A 27,216-nucleotide genomic window follows, 5' to 3' on the forward strand; every position below is an offset into this window, starting at 1 on the left:
TATAAGTGATAGTTTATATATATGATAGTGTTGAACTAATAATGACATAATATTAAAATTATACACCCAAAAAGGATCCAACTTTGATATATAATGGTTTCTTCAGTGTTCATGAATGACTTTATGTAGCAAAATGTATAAAGGAAACTGGCAGTCACGATGAACACGTATCAGCATAGAGAAAAGTGAGTAGGCACATTAAATAAATTAACTCCTTATTAGAATTTTTAATAATTTGACATAAAAGCAATAGCACACTAATTTGGAAGCTTGATTTGAATACTAGCAAATTACTACCACATAGCTGTCAATGATTTTGAGCTTAGATCTTAGAACTTTCTCAAAATAAGAAAGTCGCCAATAATCACATGTAACGTACTTTAACCAAAGGAAATTAAAATACTCTCAAAATGTAGCTCACCTCTCTTTTTCTTTACAAACTTGCTTCTTTCTTCTCCTTACAGACAGGCACTTTCTACTTCTCCTTGCAGATAAAGTGTCAGTCAATAGATCCTGACTTTATTTCAGGTGACTTTGAATAGTCTGGTCAAATGAACTGGACTCATTCAATCCCAATTTCAAATTCCTAAGAGAACAATAATAGTCTAGATGAATTCCGGAGTCTATTCCTAGTCCAACAAAAGGATCAGACATAAATATGCAAGTGTAAATCATATCTGTTATAGGTGAGGAAGCAGTTCTCATAGAAATAGGCATATACTCCAAGAGGTGCTTGGAGAAGGAAATGGCAACCCAGTCAAGTATTCCTGCCTGGAAAATCTCATAGACAGAGGAGCCTGGCAGGCTACAGTCCATGGAGTCACAAAGAGTTGGACACGATTGAGCATACACAAGAGATGATTAACATCAAGTAATTTTGAAATGACTACTTAACCTACTGAAACTCAAATTCTTCTAAAAATGTAAAATGGTGGTTACAATACATTGTCCAAAAGGGATATTTCAAGATACAGTGTCTGGTATATGAAGGGTGCATTAAAAATAGAAGCTGTTGTGGATGGTGGTGATGTAATGTATTACTGGGAAGAATCGTATAGTGCTCATCTCTGTATTCCTCCCTAGGATTTACCACAGTGTCTTCTACATAGTTGGTTCTTAATAATTTTTCACTAAACTGTTCAAATTATATGCTTTAGCAAGGACAGAAAACCAGGTAGCATCTTCTTGATATATGTATATAATAGTCAGCCTGTGATTCTGACTTCAAGAACCACAATCTTCATTGCAGACTTTAAACTCTGTAGGCAAATAAAGAGTACTTGTGAATCAACTAACTTCATAGTTTAAATTCAAAAGCCTTATGATTCTGGCAAAGGGTTACTTTCCCTATGTCTGACATATTTTTGATTCTAGATATACATTTGTCCTCAGCAGGATATAAACAGAGCAGCATGGGAAAGTGCTTTATTTTCAAAGACTGTAACAGAGATGAAATGTATTTCGAAAAATCAGATATATGTGTACTTGGCAGCAACAGTTATGCCTATAATCATAAATATATCAAATGCCTCATTTGTTCTTGCATGGTTTCAGAGATTACTTTTGAAATGCTCTCACAGAGTACTCTCTCAGCGTTGTCATGTGTTATAAAAATAGATGCTATTTACATAAACAGCATTCTTCATGAGGTTTGGAAATTTTTGGTTTTGGTATTCCTTTTTCCCTTCTTTAAAAGCTAGAGAGTGGATTAGACAAAAGTAGGAGGCCATGACTCTCTGTGTAATATAAATATGTATATATTAGTATGTACATATATATATTTTGAATATATTAATGAATAAAACTTTATATATTCATTCATTTGTTGTTTAGTCACAAAATCATGTCTGACTCTTTTGCAACTCCATGGTCTATAGCCCACCAGGCACCTCTGTCCATGGGATTTCCCAGGTTAGAATACTGGAGTGGGTTGCCATTTCTTTCTCAAGGGGATCTTCCTGACCCAGGGGCTGAACCTGGATCTCCAGAAGTGCAGGCAGATTCTCTACCCCTGAGCCACCAGGGAAGCCCATTCATTCATTAAGCATCCCCTTATTATAGGTCAAAGTTTTGGTTCCAGATTTTCAGTAGTGAACAAGCAGATAAAAATCTCTACCATCCTGGAATTATATTCTTAATGAGAAGCCAGAAAATAAACACAATAAAAAGGCAAAATATATTTTATTTTGCATGGTTCTAAGGAGATGATGCATGATTCCAAGGAATAAAAACTGAATCACGGAAGGAGGAATATGTAAAATGGGTGAATTTTAGAGGAGGTATCAAGGAAATCGCACTAAGTGAGTTTTATTACTTACATATATATAGACCTTACTTAAAAAAAAAAGGCTTTTTTTTCTAATTTCAGAGGCAATTTATGCTGAACATTTAAAAAAATTAAAAACCATGGACATGCAATATGAAAATTTCCTTTAATTCACAGTATATATGCATATAATATGAAAGTTTCCTTCAATTCACATTATATATGCATACACATTTATTGTCTCCCTCCACATAATATCACCCTGTATATATTGCTCAATAACTTTCTTTTTCCTTCATCAATACTGTTTGCATAAATTCTCATCAATTTTATTTAACTGGCCAGACGATTCTAACAAAAATTGAGAGCAGAGTTTGAAAATATGAAGTCATTTTGATGGAACTAAATAAAAACCAATAGTCCACTTATACATCTTTAAAATGTCATTTTGAGTTTATGACATTAACTTTAACCTTAGTATAAACCTTTTCATTTATGAAGCATGATTTTAGCTTGTCTGCCTTAACAAACTTCCTAAAAAATGTAGTTTATTTTGGATGACAGATTATGGGACACTAGTTCGTCTACACAAAGCTTGACATTTTTAATCATATGTTTTCATTTTTCAGAAATCAAGTAAGTTTGAAATCATTTCATGGTGTATAGTATAATTTCTTGTTGTTTTTTTTAATAAGTGGTCTCAACTTCATTTTCAATATGTTTAAGCCTAGGTTTTAAAAAGCATCATTGTTGATGAATCTTATATCTAAAAGTTTAACTAGGAACTAACATTTTCAGAAAGACATAATCAAAACTATGAATAAACATTTTGATTATGATTTTTGTGATCAACTCTAATGATTTGCTTGTTGAAACCAAATAAATGTGCCTTCAATAGAATCATTTACATAAGTAAATGGTCACTTGTTTCAGTACATTGGGATTGTGTTCTTTGGCAGAAATTCAGAACATATTACGATGCCCCCATTAAGGGTGAAGTAAACAAGGCACATTATCTCATAATAGCTAACGAATTTTTCTTTATAATCAAGATAAGTGCTATAGGACTATAATAATTACTTCCTTTCTTTGTTCCTTCTTGTTGCTAAAATTACTGTTCTTTTTTCCCAAGTAATTGATTTAGTGATTCTATTTGATACCTTCTTATAATTGGAGAATTGAGGTGCATGAATCACATCCTTGGTTGAGCCCTGTCCTTTTTCAAATAGGTATCTCCCTAACAACAGCTGACAAAGGACTCAATGCAAGTCGTTAGTCCATTGAGGACTACTAAAAAAAATTGTGGCAGGCTTTGTAAAGATACTTTTCCTTTGCAGAATAAATAGCTCATTGGTAATTATTGAGGCACTTAAAAATTTTCTTTGATGAAATGTTTCTTTGATGAAACATTAAAAAGCAACTAAGAAAAAAAAGAGGCTATTTTTATTTCCTGTTTACACTTAGACATATTGAACCTAAATAGATTTTGACTCAAATAATATGAATTTAAACAGTTATTTGAGATTTTGGCAATGGGTATTTATTAAATTTTTTTCTAGAATAAAGTTTAATTGAACACAAATATTATTATTCATATTTATATAAATGGCAAGGGTAGCAGAAAGTAATTTAAGTTTAGATTTGTAAGTTTGTTACAGTCCTCATTTTCTCTCTTTTTGGTCCATTTTTCTTCCATTTTGGTCTTACTATCATATCTGTAAACGGTAGAGCATTCTGTTGGTAGTGGACCATTATTTAAATAATGAAGAGGAAATATCTTCAGAAATTAAGTTACCTCAAATAGATAATTGTGGAATTTTTTTTACCATTTTGATAGTATCTATTTCTTGCCTTTCACATTTTGCAACTAAAAGTAATTTGTGATGAAACAATGGTAAATCTCAGTATGATGATTATAATAAAAGCAGCTAACCATTGTATTAAAAAGCAACTGAATCATTTTGCTTTTAAGTAATTATCATAATCAATATTCAATGACATATCCACAATTTGAAGATCCAAAGGGCTTAAGTGACATTCTGGTTGGAAGTTGAAGGCTAAAGAGTTTATCTAAAATCTACCATTGTCTAGTAACAACTATTTTTTATTAAGCTGATATATTTAACGGGGTAATTTTGGAAAGTAATTAATGGTGATAGAGTTGGACAAAGTCCCTCACCCCAGCTGCTTCTAACAATCATTTTTTAGAGTCTGAAGGCTGCCAACTACTGAAGAGCCTAGTGCCACCAAATACTGGTGGGTATTGCCAGATGCTGAGTGGACATAAAATAAGAGACAAAAAGCTGCCCTTCAAATACCACAACCATGTATGTTGACAGTTGGATGACAGTAGGTATATAGGCAAATAATTCCATTAAGATGTGATAGGTGCTAAAAAAGAGGAGAGCTAAATTCAACCTAGAGATCCAGAGAAGCCCTTCTGAGTAAAAAGATACTTTGATGGAATCCCACAAAAGACTTGAAAGATATTCTAAGAAGAAGGAAAAGCTCAGGTAAATGTAGAAGTATGAAACAGCACGGCCTGTAATAACGCCAGGCTCCTATGTCCATGGAATTCTCCAGGCAAGAATACTAGAGTGGGTTGCCATTCCCTTCTCCAGGGGATCTTTCCAACCCAGGGATTAAACCCCGGTCCCCCGCATTGCAGGCAGACTTTTTACCAACTGAGCCACTAGGGAAGCCCATATAAAAAAAGCAAGTTAATTCTAAAATCTTCATGCTACTGGATTGCAAAAGAGAGAGGAAAAATGTCTAGGACAGTTGATGTAAGTAGGTACCGGCTCATATATGGCCTTATCATGTCCAACTAAGATAATAAATATACTCTGGGAAGCAGGATATTTTGGAAGCTTTAACCTGAAGTGTGATAGTCTGATTTCTCGTTTCCAAGCATGACTATATTGGTGGATGGCCTCTTCATATTCCATGCAAGTCTGTTGCATGAGGAGAATTAAGAGAACTGTCGGGGATAAAGTTCCATTTGGAGAGATTTTCCTGGTAAAGTGATGATGAAAGTATAGGTATTGGTAGTATTCAGAAAAAGCTTGAGAGTGAAGCACAGCAGAAAATGAGGAACTGAATTATGCAGATTCAGTACGAGGCACCTGTGGGAACCAAGTGAATATGTATGGTGAGAAAGAAGTTTCAGACTCAGAAGTTTCACAGTGCAGCCTGGTGACTTAATCTTGGGATTCATCAGTGAATATGTAGTAACAAAGATGTTGTGAGCAGTGGAATCACATGTGCAAATGTTAACAGAGAGAAAAAGAGCAGACAAGAATAGACATTTACATAATCAGCTCTCCTGTTTGGACTACAGGTCAACAAAGGGAGGCCTACAAAAGAGGATAAGAAGAAATACAACAAGAATCCTGGTAGGTAGGTAGTTTTATCCTGACTTTTTCAGGTGAAGACTCCGAGCCTTAGGAAAGGGCAACTTGCTCAAAATATTATAGCTAGGAAGTGTCTGAGTCAAGATTTCATCCCTACAATTTCTGTCTCCAAAATGTGCTATTTCCCTGTATTGTGAAGCCGTCATGCCAAACTATAATGTTCTTAAGGATCAAAATTATGTCTTCCACTTTCAAAATATCCCCATTATGTAAATATAAAATACATAATTTAAAGAAATACTTGAATTCATTCCACAAAAATCATAACGAATTAAGATAGCTGTCCTTTGTTGTAATTTTAACCATATGTATCCTTTAGTTATGCTGCTTTAGTGCTCACTTTTTTAGTATTAGCATTTTGATATTGATAATGAAGTTTAAAAATTGATGTCCTATGCAAACACATTTAACGATTAAATATATACTTTACCAGTGACTTTCATTCTTTCAAAACAGAAATTTTTACTACGAAATTATACAAAATTCTCAATTCCATTCAGTCGCTCAGTTGTGTCCAACTCTCTGGGACCCCATGGACTGCAGCACGCCAGGCCTCCCTGTCCATCACCAACTCCTGGAGCATGCTCAAACTCATGTCCATTGAGTCGGTTATGCTACCCAACCATCTCATCCTCTCTCGTCCCCTTCTCCTCCTGCCTTCAATCTTTCCCAGCATCAGGGTCTTTTCAAATGAGTCAGTTGTTCACATCAGGTGGCCGAAGTATTGAAGCTTCAGCTTCAGTATCAGTCCTTCCAGTGAAAATTCAGGACTGATTTCCTTTAGGGTTGACTGCTTTGATCTCCTTGCAGTCCACGGAACACTCAAGAGTCTTTTGCAACACCACAGTTCAAAAGCATCAATTCTTCAGCACTCAGCTTTCTTTATAGTCCAACTCTCACATCTATGCATGATTACTGGAAAAACCATAGCTTTGACTAGACAGATCTTTGTTGGTAAACTAGTCTCTGCTTTTTAATATGCTATTTATTTGGTCATAGCTTTTCTTCCAAGGAGCAAACATTTTTTAATTTCAGGGCTGAAGTCACCATCTGCAGTGATTTTGAAGCGCAAGAAAATAAAGCCTGTCACTGTTTCCATTGTTTTCCCATCTATTTGCCATGAAGTGATGGGACTTTAATTTCTTGGGCTCCAAAATGATTGCAGATGGTGACTGCAGCCATGAAATTAAAAGAAGTTTGCTCTTTGAAAGAAAAACTATGATCAATCTAGACAGCATTTTAAAAAGCAGAGACATTACTTTGGCAAAAAAAGTCCATCTAGTCAAAGCTATGGTTTTTCCAGTAGTCATTTTGGTTGTGAGAGTTGGACCATAAAGACAGGTGAGCACTGAAAAATTGATGCTTTTGAACTGTAGTGTTGGAGAAGACTCTTCAGAGTCCCTTGGACTGCAAGGAGATCAAACCAGTCAATCCTAAAGGAAATCAGTCCTGAATATTCATTGGAAGGACTGATGGTGAAGCTGAAATTCCAATATTTTGGCCACCTGATGTGAAGAACGGACTCATTGGAAAAGACCCTGATGCTGGGCGAGATTGAAGGCAGAAAGAGGAGAGGACGACAGAGGATGAGATGGTTGGATGGCATCACCAACTCGATGGACATGAGTTTGAGCAAACTCCAGGAGTTAGTGATGGACGGGGAAGCCTGGCATGCTGCAGTCCATGGGATCACAAATAGTAGGATACAACTGAGCAACTGACCTGAACTGATGGGACTGGATGCCATGATCTTAGTTTTTTGAATGTTGAGTTTTAAACCAGCTTTTTCACTCTCCTCTTTCATTATCACCAAGAGGCTCTTCAGTACCTCTTAGTTTTCTGCCATAACTGTGGTGTCATCTGCATATCTGAGGTTATTGATATTTTTCCCAGCAGTCTTGATTCCAGCTCGTGCTTCATCCAGCCAGGCATTTCACATGAGGTACTCTGCATATAAGTTAAATAAGCAAGATGATAATACACAGCTTTAACGTACTCCTTTCCCAGTTTTGAACCAGTCTGTTGTTCCATGTCCAGTTCTAACCATTGCTTCTTGACCTGCATACAGATTTCTCAGGAGGCAGGTCAGGTAGTCTGGTATTCCCATCTCTTTCAGAATTTTCCACAGTTTGTTGTGACCCACACAGTCAAAGGTTTTATCATAGTCAATGAAGCAGAAACAGATGTTTTTCTGGAACTCTGTTGCTCTTTCTATGGTCCAGTGGATGTTGGCCATTTGATCTCTGGTTCCTCTGCCTTTTCTAAATCCAGCTTGAACATCTGGAAGTTCTCGGTTCACGTACCGTTGAAGTCTAGCTTGGTGAATTTTGAGCATTACTTTGCTAGCGTGTGAGAGGAGTGCAACGGTGCAGCAGTTGCCAATTAACACATATGTCCACTGTGCTGGCACTGGGAGGTCAGTTTACAGGCACAAAGTGATGTCATCTGACTGTGTTGTAGCCATGCGTTCTGGGAAACAAACTCACTCAGGACGATGCAGAGAGTGACGTGCAGTTTATTACACCAGTGGGCCCAAGGCAGAGTCTCCTCTTGGCAAAGGACCCTGACCAGCTTCTGTGAACATCTTTTATAGCTCAAACCCATCTCCCCAAATTCCTTGAAACTTGCATAAACAGAGAAAGGTAGATACAATCACAATAGCCCCATCACTCATGTGTCATGTGCTTAAACAGTTGAACAACTGGTCATTAATCAATAAGCCGGAGGTTACACTCTGATAAGTACAGAAAAAAGTTTATGACCTGTCTGGAGACAGAAGTGATTAGTATACATTTTCTCTTAGGTGGTGAGTAACCTAGATATGACTCTCAAGATTCCTTTGTCCGGAGGGGGTCTTATCCTTCTGTTGATATGTCGTTTCCATAGGCACTGAGCACAGAGTTCAGAGTCCACGGAAAAGGCGGCCGAGCATGGCTAGCATTGAACAGGCCTAAGATGGAGTCCAGGCCCTGCGGTCTCCTCCTTCAGCTGGTCTGTTTTGTCCAGCTGGGAATTTAGAGCCTATTCTGTGCTGAATGCTCTCTGGTGATGACGAACACTCGACACTGAGATCTTCTAACACTGTGCCCACTCTCATATGTCTGTTCTTATGCCTCCACTCCAGCCCATCTCATCCTCAGTTTCGTAATATGGTTAGCACAGTTATCTGAATAAATGGTGGGGCCTTTATAGCCATATCTCAGTCACCAGACAGGCTGTCCCTGGAAAAGGTGTGACTGCAGGCAAGGTGACTTCCTGTAGCTAAGCTACATCTTGAAGACGCTCACAAATAGAAGCTGTGTGTTCATTACACACCCTGAAGCGTGACAATAAGTCCTTCTTTGAAGAAGACATGAGCAGTATGTCTGTCACAAATATATTCAATAATATGCAACTGCTTACTTAGCAGGAAACATAGAGTAGATGAGGGGCTAAAAGGATGAGTGCCTCATAGGAAGCCCATGATCAAATTATTTGTCATGAGTCATAGATTATCTAGGTACAGTAATGATAGACATTTATATTTTGATTAAAACGCCTGCTGTTTCTTCCTCTTTATTTATTCCAGGTTCCAAAGGGGACAATTCTAGTTGTCTAGTTTTGTATGTAGAGGAGACAGTGGTCAGAGAGTTCATCACAAAGGTAAAAATAGATTGAGCAGATATTTGTAAATCAAACCAAACAGCAGAGGCTAAGTGCATGTTTGGGGATGGGAAGAAGACATGGCGGATGAGTTGCTAAGGCAGTGGGAAGGCATGTATGCTAGGGCCTAAGAATGAACCAGTATGGTTATTTGGAAACTGCAAGCTGCGTGTTGTGGAAAGAGCAGCAAATAAGTGGCAGGGAGTGGTAGGATACTTAGTTGGAGAAATAATTAGGAAACACATTTTAAACTTGAAAACCATGCTGTGGAATTTGGAATTTACTTTAGGGCTTGTAAAATCCATGAACGTTTTTAAGTAGAGTAGTGATATGCTCACATTTTATTTGTGCTTCAGAAAGGTCACTGAAATTGCAGTTTGAAAATAGATTCAAGAGCTTCTGTTCTCAATTACTGACAACTTCATAGGCTCCCTCTCTAGTAAAAAGGCCTCCTATATTTCCAAAAAGTAACTGTTCATTATCCAAAAGTCCAACTACCTGTGCTCTCAAATGTCCTATAATAGAAAAACGACCTTGAAAATTTTTTGATGAAGCCTGCAACCTGAGAAAGACTACCACTATAGCAAAAAGGTTTTATGGTAGATTCAGTTCATCTATGTTTAAAATCAGATTTGATGGCTAAAATCAATTAAAAATTTTATCACATCTGTGATAAATGCAGAATCTGATTCAGTCTCAAGCAGTAAGTAGGAAGGAACCAGGTCAAATTCCACAATTCTACACCTGATAATGGAGTATGTGTGTGCACGCTCAGTCGACTCTTTGCAACCCCAGGGACTGTAGCCCACTAGGTTCCTCTGCTCCTCTGTCCATGGGGTTTTCCCAGGCAAGAATACTAGATCAGGTTGTCATTTCCCATGCCAGGGGATCTTCGAAACCCAGGGATCAAACCCAAGTCTCCTGCATTGCAGGTGGATTCTGTACAGCTGAGTCACCAGTGAAGTCAATAATGGAGAAAATTCCATAAGTAACTGTGCAAGTTGACTAAAAACAATGACCAAATTAAAGATATTATAGTGCTCAGGTAGATTGAAAATTTTAACACATAAAATAAACATCTTAATATATAATGATTTTGATACAAAGAATAGAACTAAAGCTCTTGTTTTTATTCCTACTATGTATATTGTTATTCTCAAAAGATAAGACTTATATTTTATGTTAGGATAAACTCCAATGGATTGATTTTTTTTTTTTTTTTTACTCTGCAAGTTCTTATTATTCCAACACCCAAATACTCACATCAGATCATCTAAGCAAGGAATAAAAAACTTCAGTACAGCTGAAGACTACTTTGTAGTTCAGGAGAGAAGGCCGAAAGTTTATAGGGGTAGATATGAAAGAGCACTGCATAAGGAGTCAGGCTATAAAATGTGAAATTAAAAAAAAAAAAGGTTAAGAAGACATAAGGTAAAACAAAGATCTGGATGTATGAGTTTCAGGCAAGTGTAAGCAAAAGCAGTAAACTCTTTTTACATAATTATTACAGTTAGATACTTTGGAGGCATATAACCAGGAGTATGCTCTACTTAGTCCATTTAGAAAATAACAGCAGAGATGAGAAAGCATGTAACATAGGAACACATATATAGGGAAAATGAAAAATTTTACCCTGCCATACGTAGCAATCCATAATGGAAAAATATGACTAGTAAATGCTTGTGTATCTGAGGCCACTTTGAGATATGGCCTCATCTTCTATTCCATAATGAATTAACATTTTCCATCCAATTAGAAATTTTCTTCTTCAGTCAATATTTAATTTTCTTTCTCTCATATTTTCCAAAGCATAGGAGTTTTCTCTCTCCTCTTCACTTAGGATTAAGAGTCTGATTTGCTTTTCCAGCTGAATAAGCAAAATGCATAAATCTGGACAGTCACTAAGCAAGAGCACAGGTCTCACTAAGGACTGATGAGCACACTCCTTCAGCTGTTTTACCACTGTTATCTTTTTATATGGGTCAATGAAGAGAACAACTTATAAGATCATTTCTCTAATTTTCCAAACAGCTAAAAATAGGGCCTTAGAAAATTCTCTCATTTAGTTGCTGATTCCTATGCTTGTTTAACATGACTCAGACCCCTTCATGTCTGATAAGAAATTTTGGAAACTCTGAGCAGTTTTCATTATGTCACTGTCTCTCTGATTGCTTCTTGAAAGTATGTTATACCTTAAGAGTTAGTAGCCCAGTCATGTCGAACTCTTTGCAACCCCCTGGACTGTAGCCTGTCACGTTCCTCTGTCCATGGAATTCTCCAGGCAAGAATACTGGACTGGGTTGAAATGCCCTCTTCCAGGGGATCTTCCTGACCCAGGGATCAAATCCATGTCTCTTATAATTCCTGCATTGGCAGGTGAGTTCTTTATCAGTAGCACCACATGGGAAGCCCATGCCGTAAGCTAATTGCTATCAAAAAATATTAAGGCATCTTTCAGTGGGAATTAAATTAAGGTTTGGAATGATGATTTATGCAGATCTACCTGCTTACCCACTCCATTTTCCTCAGTATGGGTACTCAAAATGGCTCATGAAAGAGTTTAAGATTAGTTTACCTCAGACATTAACCAAGCCAGACTGTCCAAATAATTTTAAGAACAAATAGAATTTACCTATGTGACCATTAATCATTTCTGTGAATTAAAATGCTTCTATTTATTATGTCCAAGTTTTAATTTATATTTCATGAATAGCTATTAATATCATGTCGAGAAAATCCAAGTTTAATATATATAAATTGTTTGTGTATACATGTACAATTTCCCACATGAGGACCAAATAACTATAATAATGTTAAGCCATAGGCATTTTTCCCTTAGTCCATAAAAATTATCAAACATCTTGAGCAGCACTCCGACAGAATTGCTATTATGGGCATGGTCTACATCTAAACCTTCCAATGTGGTTGCCATTAGCCACACATGGCTACTGTGCACAGAAGTGTAGTTGATGCATCTGAGAGACTGAATTTTAATTTAATGTACATTTAAACACTCTATATTTAAATCTATTAATAAATAATAGCCAGATATGGCTACCATATTGGACAGAGCAGATCTATGACAGTAAGAAACAGCTACTATACACACATTTTTATTGGGAAAAAACAATTAAGTACAATTCTTAAATACATTATGCAAGGTATAATATTAGACACAGAATGATTAATGGAACATAGAAAACCTCTAACTCAGATTAGAAGGTATGGGGGACTTTCTTGATGGTCCAGAGGCTAAGACTCTGCACTCTGTTTGCAGGGAGACAGGGTTCCATCCCTGGCCAGGGAACTGGATCCTGCATACCTCAGCTGAGATCCAGCAGCCAGATAAGTAAACAAATAATTTTTTTTTGTCTTTTTTACAAAAAGGAATGATAAGACATCGAGGAACACTTTCTAAAGAAAATAAAAGTTGTCTTGAAGGATAAGTAGGAGTTAGAACCAACTAAATCCTTTTCTGTCCTTGCAAAGAAGACAAATGATAATAATCTTGGTCATACTAATTTTCAAAAACAGATTCTTCTATTGTGTCTGGTTGCTTATGTTTCTTTCTTTCCAGTCTTTTACTTTTGTAGGCAAGAAAACAATCAGAGTTCTCACAAGCAAACTTTAAACAATATCCTCTAATGTATCAGATCAGTTCCTCTTGTATTTCAAAAAGTACAGGTGAAAAGTTTGGACTTTGGTTATCTGCTTCTGCCACAAAATATTTGAAGAAATGTGCTACTGCCAGCAATATATAATTATCTACATTTAATGTCCAGAGGAAGAAAATCATTCATTGTTTCTTTTGGCTCTGACCATGTTACTTTAAAAACAAGTCTAACTAAACATTCCTAGTGGGAATTGGAGGAAATATTCAGAAGGTGGTACCACATTCCTGCTTATGACAACAAGCAATAGTTCCTTATTGTCCTCCCCTTGTTCTTACTTCCTGTTGTGTCCCACCTGAATGAGACCTCAAACTTATATTTTTAGCCTTCCTATCCATCCAACGGATGTTTAAGCTGAATCCCTCTAATTTCAGCTCTCCATTCAGTGCTGAAGTTTTATTTGCTCTATTGCCCCTTCTGCTCCTGACTCCTTGGGGTTAATGCCCTTGCCCTTCTCTTTTTGCACTCTAGAAGCAAGATCTCTGTGCCATCAGGATGACTGACACTCAGATTAATTAATAAGTCTCAAAGTGATTTTACAGCTTTCAGAGACATCTTTTAGTACCCACTCAAAGATACCATTTACAGCACTATCCACATTTTCTGAGTTTTTTGAAGGGATTTAATTTTAAACGCAAGCTGGAATCAAGATTGCCAGGAGAAATATCAATAATCTCAGATATGCGGATGTCACCACCCTTATGGCAGAAAGTGAGGAAGAACTAAAGAGCCTCTTGATGAAGGTGAAAGAAGAGAGTGAAAAAGTTGGCTTAAAGCTCAGCGTTCAGAAAACTAAGATCATGGCATCTGGTCCCATCACTTCATGGGAAATAGATGGGGAAACAGTGGAAACAGTGTCAGACTTTATTGTTTTGGGCTCCAAAATCACTGCTGATGGTGACTGCAGCCATGAAATTAAAAGACGCCTACTTCTTGGAAGGAAGGTTATGGCCAACCTAGATAGCATATTTAAAAGCAGAGACATTACTTTGCCAACAAAAGTCCGTCTAGTCAAGGCTATGGTTTTTCCAGTGGTCATGTATGGATGTGAGAGTTGGACGGTGAAGAAAGATGAGCGCCGAAGAATTGATGCCTTTGAACTGTGGTGTTGGAGAAGACTCTTGAGAGTCCCTTGGACTGCAAGGAGATCCAATCAATCCATCCTAAAGGAGATCAATCCTGGGTGTTCATTGGAAGGTCTGATGTTGAAGCTGAAACTCCAATCCTTTGGCCACCTCATGCGAAGGGTTGACTCATTGGAAAAGACCCTAATGCTGGGTAGGATTGGGGGCGGGAGGAGAAGGGGACGACAGAGGATGAGATGGTTGGATGGCATCACCGACTCGATGGACATGGGTTTGGGTGGACTCCAGGAGTTGGTGATGGACAGAGAGGCCTGGCGTGCTGCGATTCATGGGGTCGCAAAGAGTCGGACACGACTGAGCGACTGAACTGAACTGAATTTTAAACGAGAATCACAGAAATGACAGTATGGGATATGGCCTGAGTATTCATCTTTCTGCTCTATGAGAACACCAGATACACAAGTTAAAGAGAGTCATGAATTCCCTGATGCTCCTCCCATCAAATTGGGTAGGCTTTGTGACTGCTTTGACTGATGGAACATATTGGAAGTTTTGCTGTGCCAGTTTCTGCTCCAGGCCTGTAGAGACTGGCAGCTTCCACTTCACATTTCTTGGAAGACTCAGTCTTGGAAGTCAGCCACCATGCTGTGAGAAAGCCAAAGCCACCTCCTGGAGAGGACTAACTTGGCTAAGCTCCCAGCCAGCAGTCAGAACCAACTCGCTCTTCCATGTGAGAAGGTTCCTCAACACCTAAACCTGACTCACATTATGAAATCCTGGACCCTGTCTTGAACCTGATACCATGTTGGGATACAAAATTTGGGTTTGTGGAGGTGAATGTATTTTGCATATGGGTGCAATGTAAATAATTTTTGGACAAAAGGCTAACTGTGACAGACTAAAGATGATCATACATTCTTTGCATTTCTCCTTCTACAATTAACAGTTACAGTCTGCACCCACTTTTCTTCAGTCTGTGTGCCCCGTGACGACTTTGAGTACGACAGATGTGACAGGTCAAGAGACAGGATACCTCCACTTCCTGTTTCTCGGAACACTCACTCCTAGATGCCGGTTAGCATGCTGCGAGGAAACTGAGCAAGCCCTCGGGGAGATCCACATGAGCAAGAATTGAGGTCCCAAACCAACAGCCCCAGAGAAGCTTCTAGGTAGCAGCCAGTACAAATTGATCAGAAATGTGAACAGATCTCCCAGCCCTACTGAGTCACCACAGGTGACAGCACGTCAAACAAGTGTGCACAACACAGAGCCCATCCTGTACTCTTCATTCACAAAGTCATGAGCAAATCAAAACCCATACTTCAGGCCACTCCGTTTTGGCATTGTTTACTTCATATGAGTAGACAATTGTTTGCTGTTCAGTCATTCAGTCATGTCAGCTCTTTTTGTGACCCCATTGACTGCAGCACACCAGGCTTCCCTGTCCTTCACTATCTGCCGGAGTTTGCACAAACTCATGTCCCTAGCGTCGATGATGCCATCTAATCATCTCAGCTCTGTCGTCCCCTTCTCCTCTTGCCTTCAATCTTTCCAAGCATCAGCATCTTTTCCAATGAGTCGGCTCTTTGCATCAGGTAGCAAAAGTATTGGATAACTGGAGCCCCAGAATATCCTTACAGTAGAGTGTTTCTGTTCTCTCCATGTGGAATTATCCTCACACAAATCTTGCAGGGTTACTTCATGTTGAGAATTTGATATTCACTTAAATGCAGTAGTATAAAACATGCATCCCCATCTTAGGTATCCTTATTCTCTCAAATCTGTCACATTATATTTCACTGCTTATTTCTATAAGCATTTATTATCTGTATCTATCTATTCTCACTCAAAGTAGAATACTGGCTACATAAAATAAGGAAATCTGTTTGCTTAGTTCTTTGCTATATCTGTTGCAAACAAAGCAATGTCTCAACACATATTAATTGAGTAAATGATGATTTCTGTTCTACTAACTTGATTATCAAAGAGAATCTGATCATATAGGAATAGAAGTAAAGAATACTAAAAACAAATGGGTTCATTCTTTATATCCCTCAAATGCTTTTCTTATTGTCTCTCAAATATGGATCCACCAAATTAAAACCAGATTCTAACTGTATTAGATTTCAATAACTGGTCTATAATAATGGTGTTTTACACCTACAAGCCAAACATCTAGATAGTTATAACTCTGGTTTTGTTGTCACAAACCAAAGAACCTGAGTTGGCCTACTTAAATGTGCAGTGATTAATTGGAAACATCAAAATCCCTAATTCAATCCCAAGAAAGTACCCAGTTGTATTTTGAGTATTTCTCATGGATTGACTGCCTTTGCTTTGCATGGAAGCTGGTCTCACACACAATATTTTGAGTTAGATGATAATTTTACACACACACAAACACATTCTTGCACACTTTTCTACATAATTCAAGGTACTTGCCGTTCACTACACTTATTCAGAAACATCTATAATCCTGCGTCATCCTTTTGTGATGTACAGCTTTAATTAGGGGAACATAAAAGGTTATAGTCGATTTCAAGCAAAAAAAAAAAATCTGATTTTCAGACAGTAAATCATACATGTGGAATCCAAAGGATATAGTCCTTACTCTCTTCTTCCCCTTCAGTTCAGTTCATTTCAGTCGCTCAGTCATGTCTGACTCTGTGACCCCATGAACCGCAGCACACCAGGCCTCCCTGTCCATCACCAACTCCCGGAGTTTACTCAAACTCATGTCCACTGAGTCAGTGATGCCATCCAACCATCTCATCCTCTGTCATCCCCTTCTCCTCCCACCTTCAATCTTTCCCAGCATCAGTCTTTTCCAATGAGTCAGTTGTTTGCATCAGGTGGCCAAAGTATTGGAGCTTCAGCTTCAGCATAAGTCCTTCCAATGAATATTCAGGACTGATCTCCTTTAGGATTGACTGATTGGATCTCCTTGCTGTCCAAGCGACTCAAGAGTCTTCAACACCACAGTTCAAAAGCATCAACTCTTCACTGCTCAGCTTTCTTAATGGTCCAACTCTCACAACCATACATGACCAGTGGAATTCTTCCCCTTAGTGTCCTATATGTCTTTACCAAACCCTTATTGAATGAATGTCAAAAGATTTCATCTTCATTCCCTTCCCCTTTTTCTTCTACAAAGTTCCCTAAAATGTCACTTAATAAGAAAGAAATATTGACGAGATAATAATGCCTTCAGGAAGAGTAGCTTTCAGGATTTTAGATGAGGTGGCAGACCAGAGTGTGGGTGAGCCTCCCAAAAACCAGTGAATGTGTGATGTAGCACTCTCACACCACCCAAGTGAATGCCCAGAAAAGTTTAATTAACACAAATTACCCATGGTTCAGTTAATACTTTTTCTCCTAAAACAAGGATTTGTGTCTGTTAGTAGCAGTTAACAGAAATAGTAGTTCCTCAAGAAAATTTCCACTAAATTTTATCTTGCAAAAGGACTACTGTGTCAGGTCTTATATCCCTGATTGCCGAAATATAAAGAGGGAGGTCTCTTGGTAGTTGAACTATTAGAGCAATCATTACAAAACTGCTAAATCGTGAGAAAACATGACCCTGAAAATTAGATCATGAGAGGCAGGACACTCCTGTGAGCGCTTGCCATGCATTTTAAATGTACCTGACCACTGCTTTCCAGATGCATTAGTTTTGTGGTATCTGTTAAAACACTTATTTAAAACTATTTACAATTTGCTTGTTTGGATTTTCCCCTTTTATCTGTGAGTTCATTCCTTTTCCTTTTAAAATTTCAAGGGACCCACATTATTACCTAGCAGGGCCCTCGAAAGAACCCAGGTAATCACACGCGTACTCCCCAGCTTCTTCTCTCAGACACTTTGGAATCCTGTCATCCAAGCATCATGGCGCTGACACATTCCCAAGCACTGAAGACTCAGAGGAGCATGAGGCTTCAGTGTGTTTATAGAATACATTTCATGTAGACAAGCACGAAAGGAACAGTTTGCATAATCATCTGCCAAGAAGAACCCATCTGTCAGAAGAGTGAGAGCTTAGTATTGAACAAGTTCACATTAAAACACAAAATCTCAATTTCCATTCTATGCACTTCATTTCCTTGAGCCTAATTATCAGTGTGCATATAAATGGGGAAAATACTTCTTCCTGGTTACAGTTCAAAATTCTGGTCTTGGCAAGAGACAACAATAGCTGCTCACTTCACTGGGGGCTGTACCATGCAGCTGAGAGAATCAGGGCTGGAAATGCCAGGCCAAATTCTGTTGTTGTTGCCAATGTGAAGCTTTACTTTACTGCCTATGGTAAATGTGGTATGTGTGAACAACAGAAATATTGTCTCATTTCCTTAGGGTTAACTAATCCTGGATAGGGTCCAAAGAAAAAGCACAGCCCCATTTCCCTGAATAGCGTTCATTTTTGCAGATTTTTTATCTGATAATCATCTTAAAGTTCTGCCTAGTTTACTATGGCAGAGACATCAGTCTTCAGACGAAAAAAAAAAAGGAAAAGTGCAAAGACACATTTTAAAGACTATAATATGATCCAAATATTAGGCAAAAAATGTAAAAAGAAAATTCAATCATTTGCTTCACAAAATATTCTTTACTTAAACATTACTTACACATATTTTTTAAAAACTATTTTCTTTCAACATTTAATGTGATCTTAATCACAAGCAGCTTAAAACAAGTAAGAAAGAAAGAGGTAAGTTTGTACTTTCTGATAAACTTAAAAATTATCAAGCTAAAAAATATTTTTAAAATACTTGAAAAATATTTAAGTGCTGCAACATAAGTTCCAATTAAATAGTCAAAAACATCTTAAAATTGCAAGAGAAATTTATTACTTGTAGTTTATAAAGTCTCCACTCATTTATTTACAGATACTATTGGGCACCTGCTTTGTGTCAGCCAGTGATCTAGGATTAGGAATTGTAGCAGTAAACAAAACTGAGAATTGGTGGAATGACTTAAATTTTTAATGGCTGTCTACCTATTCTTCTGACTTCTGGCTCAAATCTCAACCACCTGAGTAAAGGTCATGCTGCTTCTTACCCCTTGCCTCACTGTGTCATCTTAAGAGCAAGTGGAGGGTGTGAACTGGAATAGAACAGTCTGTCCTGCCTTTTTCTTCATACTGCATTGAACACCAGACTCTACTAGCAGCATTTTCGCAAAAGTTAAATATGCTCGCTAGTAAGTAGAGTACAGATCACTTTTTCAGGGCCACTCAGAGGCCAGCTCTTTTCCTTAGGTCCAGTGTACTAAGTTCGCTGATGCTCATGTATGTGTTAGTTGCTTCGTCATTTCCGACTCTTTGCAACCCCATGGACTGTAGCCCACCAGGCTCTTCTGTCCATGGGATTCTCCAGGCCAGAATACTGGAGTGGGTTGGCATTTCATTTTCCAGCAGATCTTCCCGACCCAGGAATTGAACCTGGGTCTCTAGCATTCCAGGCATATTCTTTATTAGCTGAACTACCAGGGAAGCCCCTATAAAAGGAAGACCTGGATTTAAATATAGGTAACTGGGGTTTCCCTTGTGGCTCAAGAGTCTGCCTGCAATGTGGGAGACCTGGGTTCGATCCCTGGGTTGGGAAGATCCCCTGGAGAAGGGAAAGGCTACCCACTCCTGTATTCTGGCCCGGGGAATTTCTGGACCACAGTTCATGGGGTCGCAAAGAGTTGGACAAGACTGAGCGACTTTCACTTTCAACTGTGTTCCAGAGCTCTTCCTGATCACTTTGCTCTATTAAATCCAACTTCAGTGAGAAATTTGGGAACTTCAAGATTTGAGTTTTGGCCTCCACGGCTCTAATTATGTTCCTTTCATTGAGTCACGCGGTCCTTACAAAACAGATTTCTTCTCTTTAATGCGTTTCATATATTTTCCTGAAATTGACTCAAATGCGTCTTATTTGCAACATTCTGTAAAAACTCATCTTCCAATCATTATTTTTCTTTATGGATAGAATTTTACAGAAAGTCTAAAAAATAAAGAAAAATTTGAAATTTTAATACTATTCCCCCAAATTATATATATATATAAAAAAATTCTTTCAATGATAGAGGGATCTAAGTTTATGTGCTGATATTTTACTTTACAAAATAAGGAAATAGCTTCAATAACCTTTTGTTTATTTATTTTACTTGAGGCTGTGATGAGTCTTTGTTGCTGCTCGGGCTTTTCTTTAGTCGTGGTGCGCGGGGGCTACTCTCTCACTGCGGTGACTTCTGTCACAGAGCATGGGTTCTAGGGCATGTGGGCTTCCGTGGTTGTACCATGTGTGGCACATGGGCTCCTGGGCTCTAGAACAGAGGCTCAGTAGTCGTGGTGTGCGGACTTAGTAAGCTGCACAGCATGTGGGATCTTCCCAAACCAGGAACTGAACCCGTGTCTCCTGCATTGACTGGTGGAGTCTTTACCACTGAGCCACCAGGGAAGCCCTCAATAACCTTTTAAATAAAAAATGATTTGTACAAGATATGGAGCTAAATTTATGATAAAAAAAATTCACCGGATCTTCAGTATTATCAAACTCAGTTATTTCGTGGGTAGAAAGTTATTTAAATAGTTTTTTTTTTTCATTTCATGTGCTTAACTAAGTATGCTAAGGTAAATCTATATTTTCCATTTTCTTTTATAAATCCCAAGAAATCCTGTATCATCTTATCTATGCATAAGGACTTTGTTGTTGTTTAGTCACTAAGTCATGTCCCAACTTTTTTGCAACCCCATGGACTGTAGCCTGCTAGGCTCCTCTGTCCATGGGATTTCTCAGGCAAGAATACTGGGGTGGACTGCCATTTCCTTCTTCAGGGGATCTTCCTGACCCAGGGATCAAACTCACATCTCCTGCACTGTCAGGAGGATACTTTATCACTGAACCACATGGGAAGCCCCCATCAGGACTTAGATAATCTAAAAGCCTGTGTTCTTTCCATGAACTAGAATCTATGATCCATGGATCAGAAATTGGGCTCACATGGATTTACAGAAAAATTCATCTGCTATTGTAGTTTCAGTAAAAAAAAAAAAAAAATGGCATGTATATTATTTCAACTGTATGGAAATATTCTATACAGAATTGTAGGTAAAGCAAGGTTTTCCATAAAATTTGGTACATCTGCTTGAATGTCACTCTATGTCCACAACCCGAGCATCAAATAAGTACCCAAATATCACTGTTCTATCTATCTCACATAGGATTTCCTTCCCTAGAGTATGCACCATGCATGAATCCTTCTGAATTCCATTTCTCTCTGTAAATATTTGATCCTCTCTTATAAGAATTGATAGAATATTTGTGCCCAGATATTATTCACAATTAGTGACTCAATTATCTTTTGCATTATATGGAATTCAATTTCATTTTAGCAGTGATATAATGAAATAGGAGCTTTAATCTAAGAAATAAGTCTTAAAAACAAACATCTATAAATCACTAATCAACAGTAGATATTATAAACCTCATGGTAGAACAGTGCAGTCTGTATTTGCTTTTTTTAAAGATATGAAGAAAACTAGACTTTACTAGCTGAGCTGAAAGAATAAGTAAATACAATAAAGAGGGAAAAAGTGCAAAAAGATGTACTTTGCTCAAAGAGCATTAGGATCCTTCCAGAATAAGATTGTCGGTCCTTTTAATTTTTCTTTTTTTAAAAACCACTATATTGAGGTATTACAGACATACGAAAATATATACATATTTACTTGATCAAAATTCTTTGACTATTTAATCCACTCCAGATGGACAGTTGTCAGTTTTATCTCTGATTGGGTTTGCCATGCTCTAAGGAGCACAATAGCAAGCCAAGATAATTCTTTCCGCTGCCATTGTTCTTGCAAAACTGCAGAAAAACAGTGAGAAATAAGGGCCAAGTTTAGGTCTTTTTTAGCTCTTTTCTTTTTTTTTTTTTTAATAAATTTATTTATTTTAGTTGGGGGCTGATTACTTTACAATATTGTAGTGGTTTTTGCCATACATTGACATGAATCAGCCATGGGTTTACATGTGTTCCCCATCCTGAACCCCCCTCCCACCTCCCTCCCCATCCCATCCCTCTGGGTCATCCCATTGCCCCAGCCCTGAGCATTTGTCTCATGCATCAAGCTCTTTTCTAATTTAAGTATAATCTAGTAAAAATGAATAAAGTTAGGACATGTATTTGATATAATGGTATAGCTTTAGATGGATAAATTAAAAGAAATGTGTGTGTGCAAACATGAAGTGTTATAACACTTCCTTTTCAACGTGATCAATTTGACTATTAAAAATGAAGTATCCAGTAAATTGGGAACTTTCTTCTTTTTTCATAACTTATATATCCCCCTCTATAAGGCAGCGATTTTCATGCTTTAGTGATTTATATATAATCAAAAGATATATTTTTTAAAGACTAATAAAGTTTACTATATCATGATGGTAGAAGAGCTGAAACTTAAGACTATTCAAAAGGTTATTCTAGAATTAAAGAGAACTGACAAACTGGCTAATACGAGTAAAAACTTCTCATACTCACCTTGGTAATCCATTATAAAGGGAAAAAAAATAATATTCAAATTCCAAATCTGTTCCTTAAAGCTACTTAGCAGTGAGTCTAATTTATGAGAAACAAATTAGCTATAGGAAAACAAGCAATTGAGGGTCGAGTGCTGATTTTATCACTCAGAGCTCTAATATGGTTATAAGAGATTACCTTATTTAGATATTAGTTTCTTCATATGCTAATTGAGATTTGCATTCTCTCCCCTAATAACTGGAGAAGAAAATGGCAACCCACTCCAGTATTCTTGCCTGGAGAACTCCATGGACAGGGGGGTCGGAAAGAGTCGGACAAGGCTGACCGACTCACACCCTACACTGCCCCTAATAACACTTTGCTAGATTTAACTCAGAATCTATTCTCTTTTGTTCTGTGGTCATAAAGACCTCTAATATTAGATAGACATACGACTATCCAAATAAAACCACATGTGGCTGTCTCTCTTATAGCGTGATGTTACCATGTGATTAAGTTCTAGGCAATGAAATGTATTTGAAAGAAGTGTACAACTTCTGTACAGTCTCCTTAAATGGAAACAAGCTTCTTCCCTTCCTCTAAGGTCCTCTATCCTACTGGCTTGAAGGTGAAAATGATGGGTTAACCTAGATTAATTTTTGAAATTATAAAGGCAATAAAGCCTTTATGTTGCAAAAAGTAGCTCTAGCACTTCATGTAAGTGGAAACCTATTTTTCCATTGTTCATTAAATACCTTTGTGACATACGCTTTATTTAAAACTAGGACTGAATAAAATGTTTTTAAATTTGTGATGTGTATTTCTTTAACTCCTTTCTTATTGTGTATGGAAGTTTAGCCCTCATTTTTATTCTGTACTTTCTTATTCATTACTTGTACTGTATCTGATAGTATTCTTAAAATTGTTTGAATTACACCCCCCTGTTCTTTCATTTCACCATCTATTTTACTGGTCCAGAAAATAGATTCTGAATATATTCTGTTCCTTCTCTTTTATTACATATGACTTTTCAAGTTAACTATCTCTTTTCAAAATATGAATGTCTTCCTTAATATTCCACTTGTGTTTTCATTAACAGCTATTTCAGTGATGGTTCCTGCTGTTGTTATTTTTTCCTTTTGCCTCTTTCTTGGTCAGCCACATAACTGCCTCTCCTATAGCTATTTATGTGGTAAGTCTACTCTTTTTAAACTGCTAAGCGCATGCTCACATCTCATGTGGGCCTATTAAATCATTGCAGTTTTTGATGACTCTTTAACTTAAGGTTTGAAATATTTGGTGTCAATTAGATATGAGATGAGAATATTCACAGGAAAGACAAAGAAAAAACTGTTTACATAACAAACATCTTTACAGTGAGACTAGCATTGTTATCAGCTACTGATAAGTTTAAACACCATAAATTATTGCATTTACTACAAAGAAATTTTGTAATGTGATTTTTTTTTTATTGATGCATATATAAAGTCACCTATCGCATTATTTCTTCTTTCAGGTATATTATTTCTGTTGAAGTAATCTAGTTTATAGTGTATATAATTTACTTAATGTTCCATTTATAAATAATAAAGATTACAAAATGTTTTAAAAAAGCAGTGTAAGATTAATAGAAATCATAAAAGATAGGAGACAGTATCTGAGTTTTCAAGAATCCTTAGATCTGTACCAATCCATTGGTATGCAACATTTTAGGCCTTAAGTTTTCTTGACTGAGTAAAATTCTTCCATAATTCTCTGGGAAATTCCAGTGTGAAAAATACTGAAGCACAAAAAGAGGTAAAAAATATATGTGTATTTAATTAAAACCCCAATGAAAATAATAAAGCCTTTATATACTTTTTTTCAATATTAAAATTATTTTTGGATGTATTTTTGGTCATAATGAAAGTTGAATGAAACAAGTTCTACTTATTAAGATTCCATCCTGTAACAGTCTCTTCAGCAAGTGGTATTGGAAAAGTTGGACAGCCACATGTAAATCAATGAAGTTAGAACCCAGCCTCTCACCATATACAAAAACTCAAAATGGCTGAAAGACATAAATATAAGACATGATATCATAAAACTCTTAGAAGAAAACATCAGCAAAACAGTCTCTGACATAAATCATACCAATATTTTCTTGGGTCAGTTACCCAAGGCAATAGAAATAAACACAAAAATAAACAAATGGGACCTACTCAAGCTTGAGAGCTTTTTCACAGCAAAGGAAACCATAAACAAAACAAAAAGACAATCTACATACAGGGGGAAAATATCTGCAAATGATACAACCAACAAGGGCTTAATTTACAAAATGTACAAACAGCTCATACAACTCAGTGACAAAAAAACAAACAACCCCATCAAAAAATGATCAGAAGACCTAAAAAGACATTTCTCCAAAGAAGACATACAGATGGCTAATAGGCACATGAAAAGCTGCTCAGTATCACTAATTATCGGAGAAATGAAAATCAAAAATACAATAAGATACCACCTCACATCAGTCCAAATTGCCATCATTAAATAATCTACACATAATGAATGTTGGAGAGAGTGTGAGGAAAAAGGAAACCTCCTACATTCTTGGTGGGAATGTAAATTGGTGTAACCATTAAAGAGCCTCTTGATGAAAGTGAAAGAGGAAAGTGAAAAAGTTGGCTTAAAGCTCAACATTCAGAAAAGTAAGATCATGGCATCTGATCCCATCACTTTATGGGAAATAGATGGGCAAACAGTGGAAACGTGGCTGACTTTAATTTTCTGGGCTCCAAAATCACTGCAGATGGTGACTGCAGCCATGAAATTAAAAGACACTTATGTCTTGGAAGGAAAGTTATGACCAACCTAGACAGCATATTGAAAAGCAGACATTACTTTGCCAACAAAGGTCTGTCTAGTCAAGGCTATGGTTTTTCCAGTGGTCATGTATGGATGTGAGAGCTGGTCTATAAAGAAAGCTGAGTGCCGAAGAATTGATTCTTTTGAACTGTGGTGTTGGAGAAGACTCTTGAGAGTCCCTTGGACTGCAAGGAGATCCAACCAGTCCATCCTAAAGGAGATAAGTCCTGGGTGTTCATTGGAAGGACTGATGTTGAGGCTGAAACTCCAATACTTTGGCCACCTGATGCGAAGAACTGACTCATTGGAAAAGATCCTGATGCTGGGAAGGATTGGGGGCAGGAGGAGAAGGGGACGACAGAGGATGAGATGGTTGGATGGCATCATCAACTCGATGGACATGGGTTTGGGTAAACTCTGGGAGTTGGTGATGGACAGGGAGACCTGGTGTGCTGCGGTTCATGAGGTCGCAAACAATCGGACATGACTGAGCGACTGAACTGAACTGAACTGAACTATAGAAAATAATATGAAGTTTCCTTAAAACACTAAAAATGGAGTTGCTATAAAATCCTTCAATCTCATTCCTGGGCATATATCCAGAGAAAATTATAATTTGAAAAGATACATGTGCAACAGGCAAGACATGGAAACAACCTAAATATCCATCAACAGATGAGTGGATAAAGGAAATTTGGTATACTGTGCAATGGAATACTACTCAGCCATAAAAAAGAGAGAGCTGTCACTTGGAGCAACACAACTGGACCTAGAGAATATCATATTAAGTGAAGTAAGTCAGAAAGAGAAGGACAAATACCATATGATATCACTTATATGTGGAATCTAAAATATGACACAAATGAGATTATCTATGAATCAGAAATACACAGTTGTAGAAAACAGAGTTGTGGTTGGCATGAGGGGGAGGTGTGGAGGAGGCATGGAGGGGGAGGTGGGGGTAGCAGATGTAAACTATCATGTGCATAAGCAATGAGGTACTACTGTATAGCACAGGGAACCGTGTTCAACATCCTGTGGTAAACCACAGTGGGAAAGAAGACAAGAAAAAATATGCATGTATGTGTATATATATATACTAGTGTGTGTGTGTGTGTGTGTGTGTAACTGAATCACTTTTCTGTACAATGGAAATTAACACAACATTGTAAATCAACTATACTTCAATAAAATCCATTTAAAAAAAAATTCTATCGTGTAACTTAGAGAACTAACAGCTTAATGTTGAGTATTAGGCTACAGAGTAATTCATTAATTATTGGTGTGCTTCCCACCAAAACCTGTCACAGAGTTATTGTTGGGATTATTCATTGTTGTTTTCACCAAAATGTACTTTGTTTATTATGAAGATTTTTAAAATCAGAGCTTGTCACACTTTTCTATGCGTGCTTGTACATACTTAAATCAGAAAGATACGCTATGGGTTCTGAATTTAGTGTGCCATCATCCACACAGGCACTGCTCCCCAAACATTCATGTGCATAACAATCTTCTGGGGAGCTTGGTAAAAATGAAGATTCTGATTCAATAATTTTGGACTGTGTCAAGTGTCTGCCTCTCTAACAAACTCCCAGGTAATGCTGAGAACTACAAACCCCACTTTAGGAAGCAAAGCTTTAAAGAACTCGTAATGAGTGTGGTCAAAAGACTAGTTCTGATTATCATTCCAGATCCCCTTTCACGTGTACCCCATGGACTTATGCCTCCCAGTGTGTGCTGAGAACTCTCTTCCTTATTCTTTCAAGCTGTTTTAATTATCACTGATATCAAAA

The 27,216-nt window shown here is 37.4% G+C and overlaps 1 long non-coding RNA gene across 1 annotated transcript in view; it reads right to left on the reverse strand.

The window, feature by feature from the left end:
- Positions 1-27,216, reverse strand: part of LOC145509651 (uncharacterized) — a 579,505-nt gene that overhangs the window by 219,807 nt on the left and 332,482 nt on the right. Inside the window, exon 8 of the long non-coding RNA XR_014056274.1 lies at positions 422-586. This is a non-coding gene — a long non-coding RNA (uncharacterized LOC145509651). The remainder of the gene's footprint in view (positions 1-421; positions 587-27,216) is intronic.

The sequence above is a fragment of the Giraffa tippelskirchi genome, chromosome 6 (genome assembly GCF_054371585.1).
Source record: "Giraffa tippelskirchi isolate mGirTip1 chromosome 6, T2T-mGirTip1v1.2.pri, whole genome shotgun sequence".
Lineage (NCBI taxonomy): Eukaryota > Metazoa > Chordata > Mammalia > Artiodactyla > Giraffidae > Giraffa > Giraffa tippelskirchi.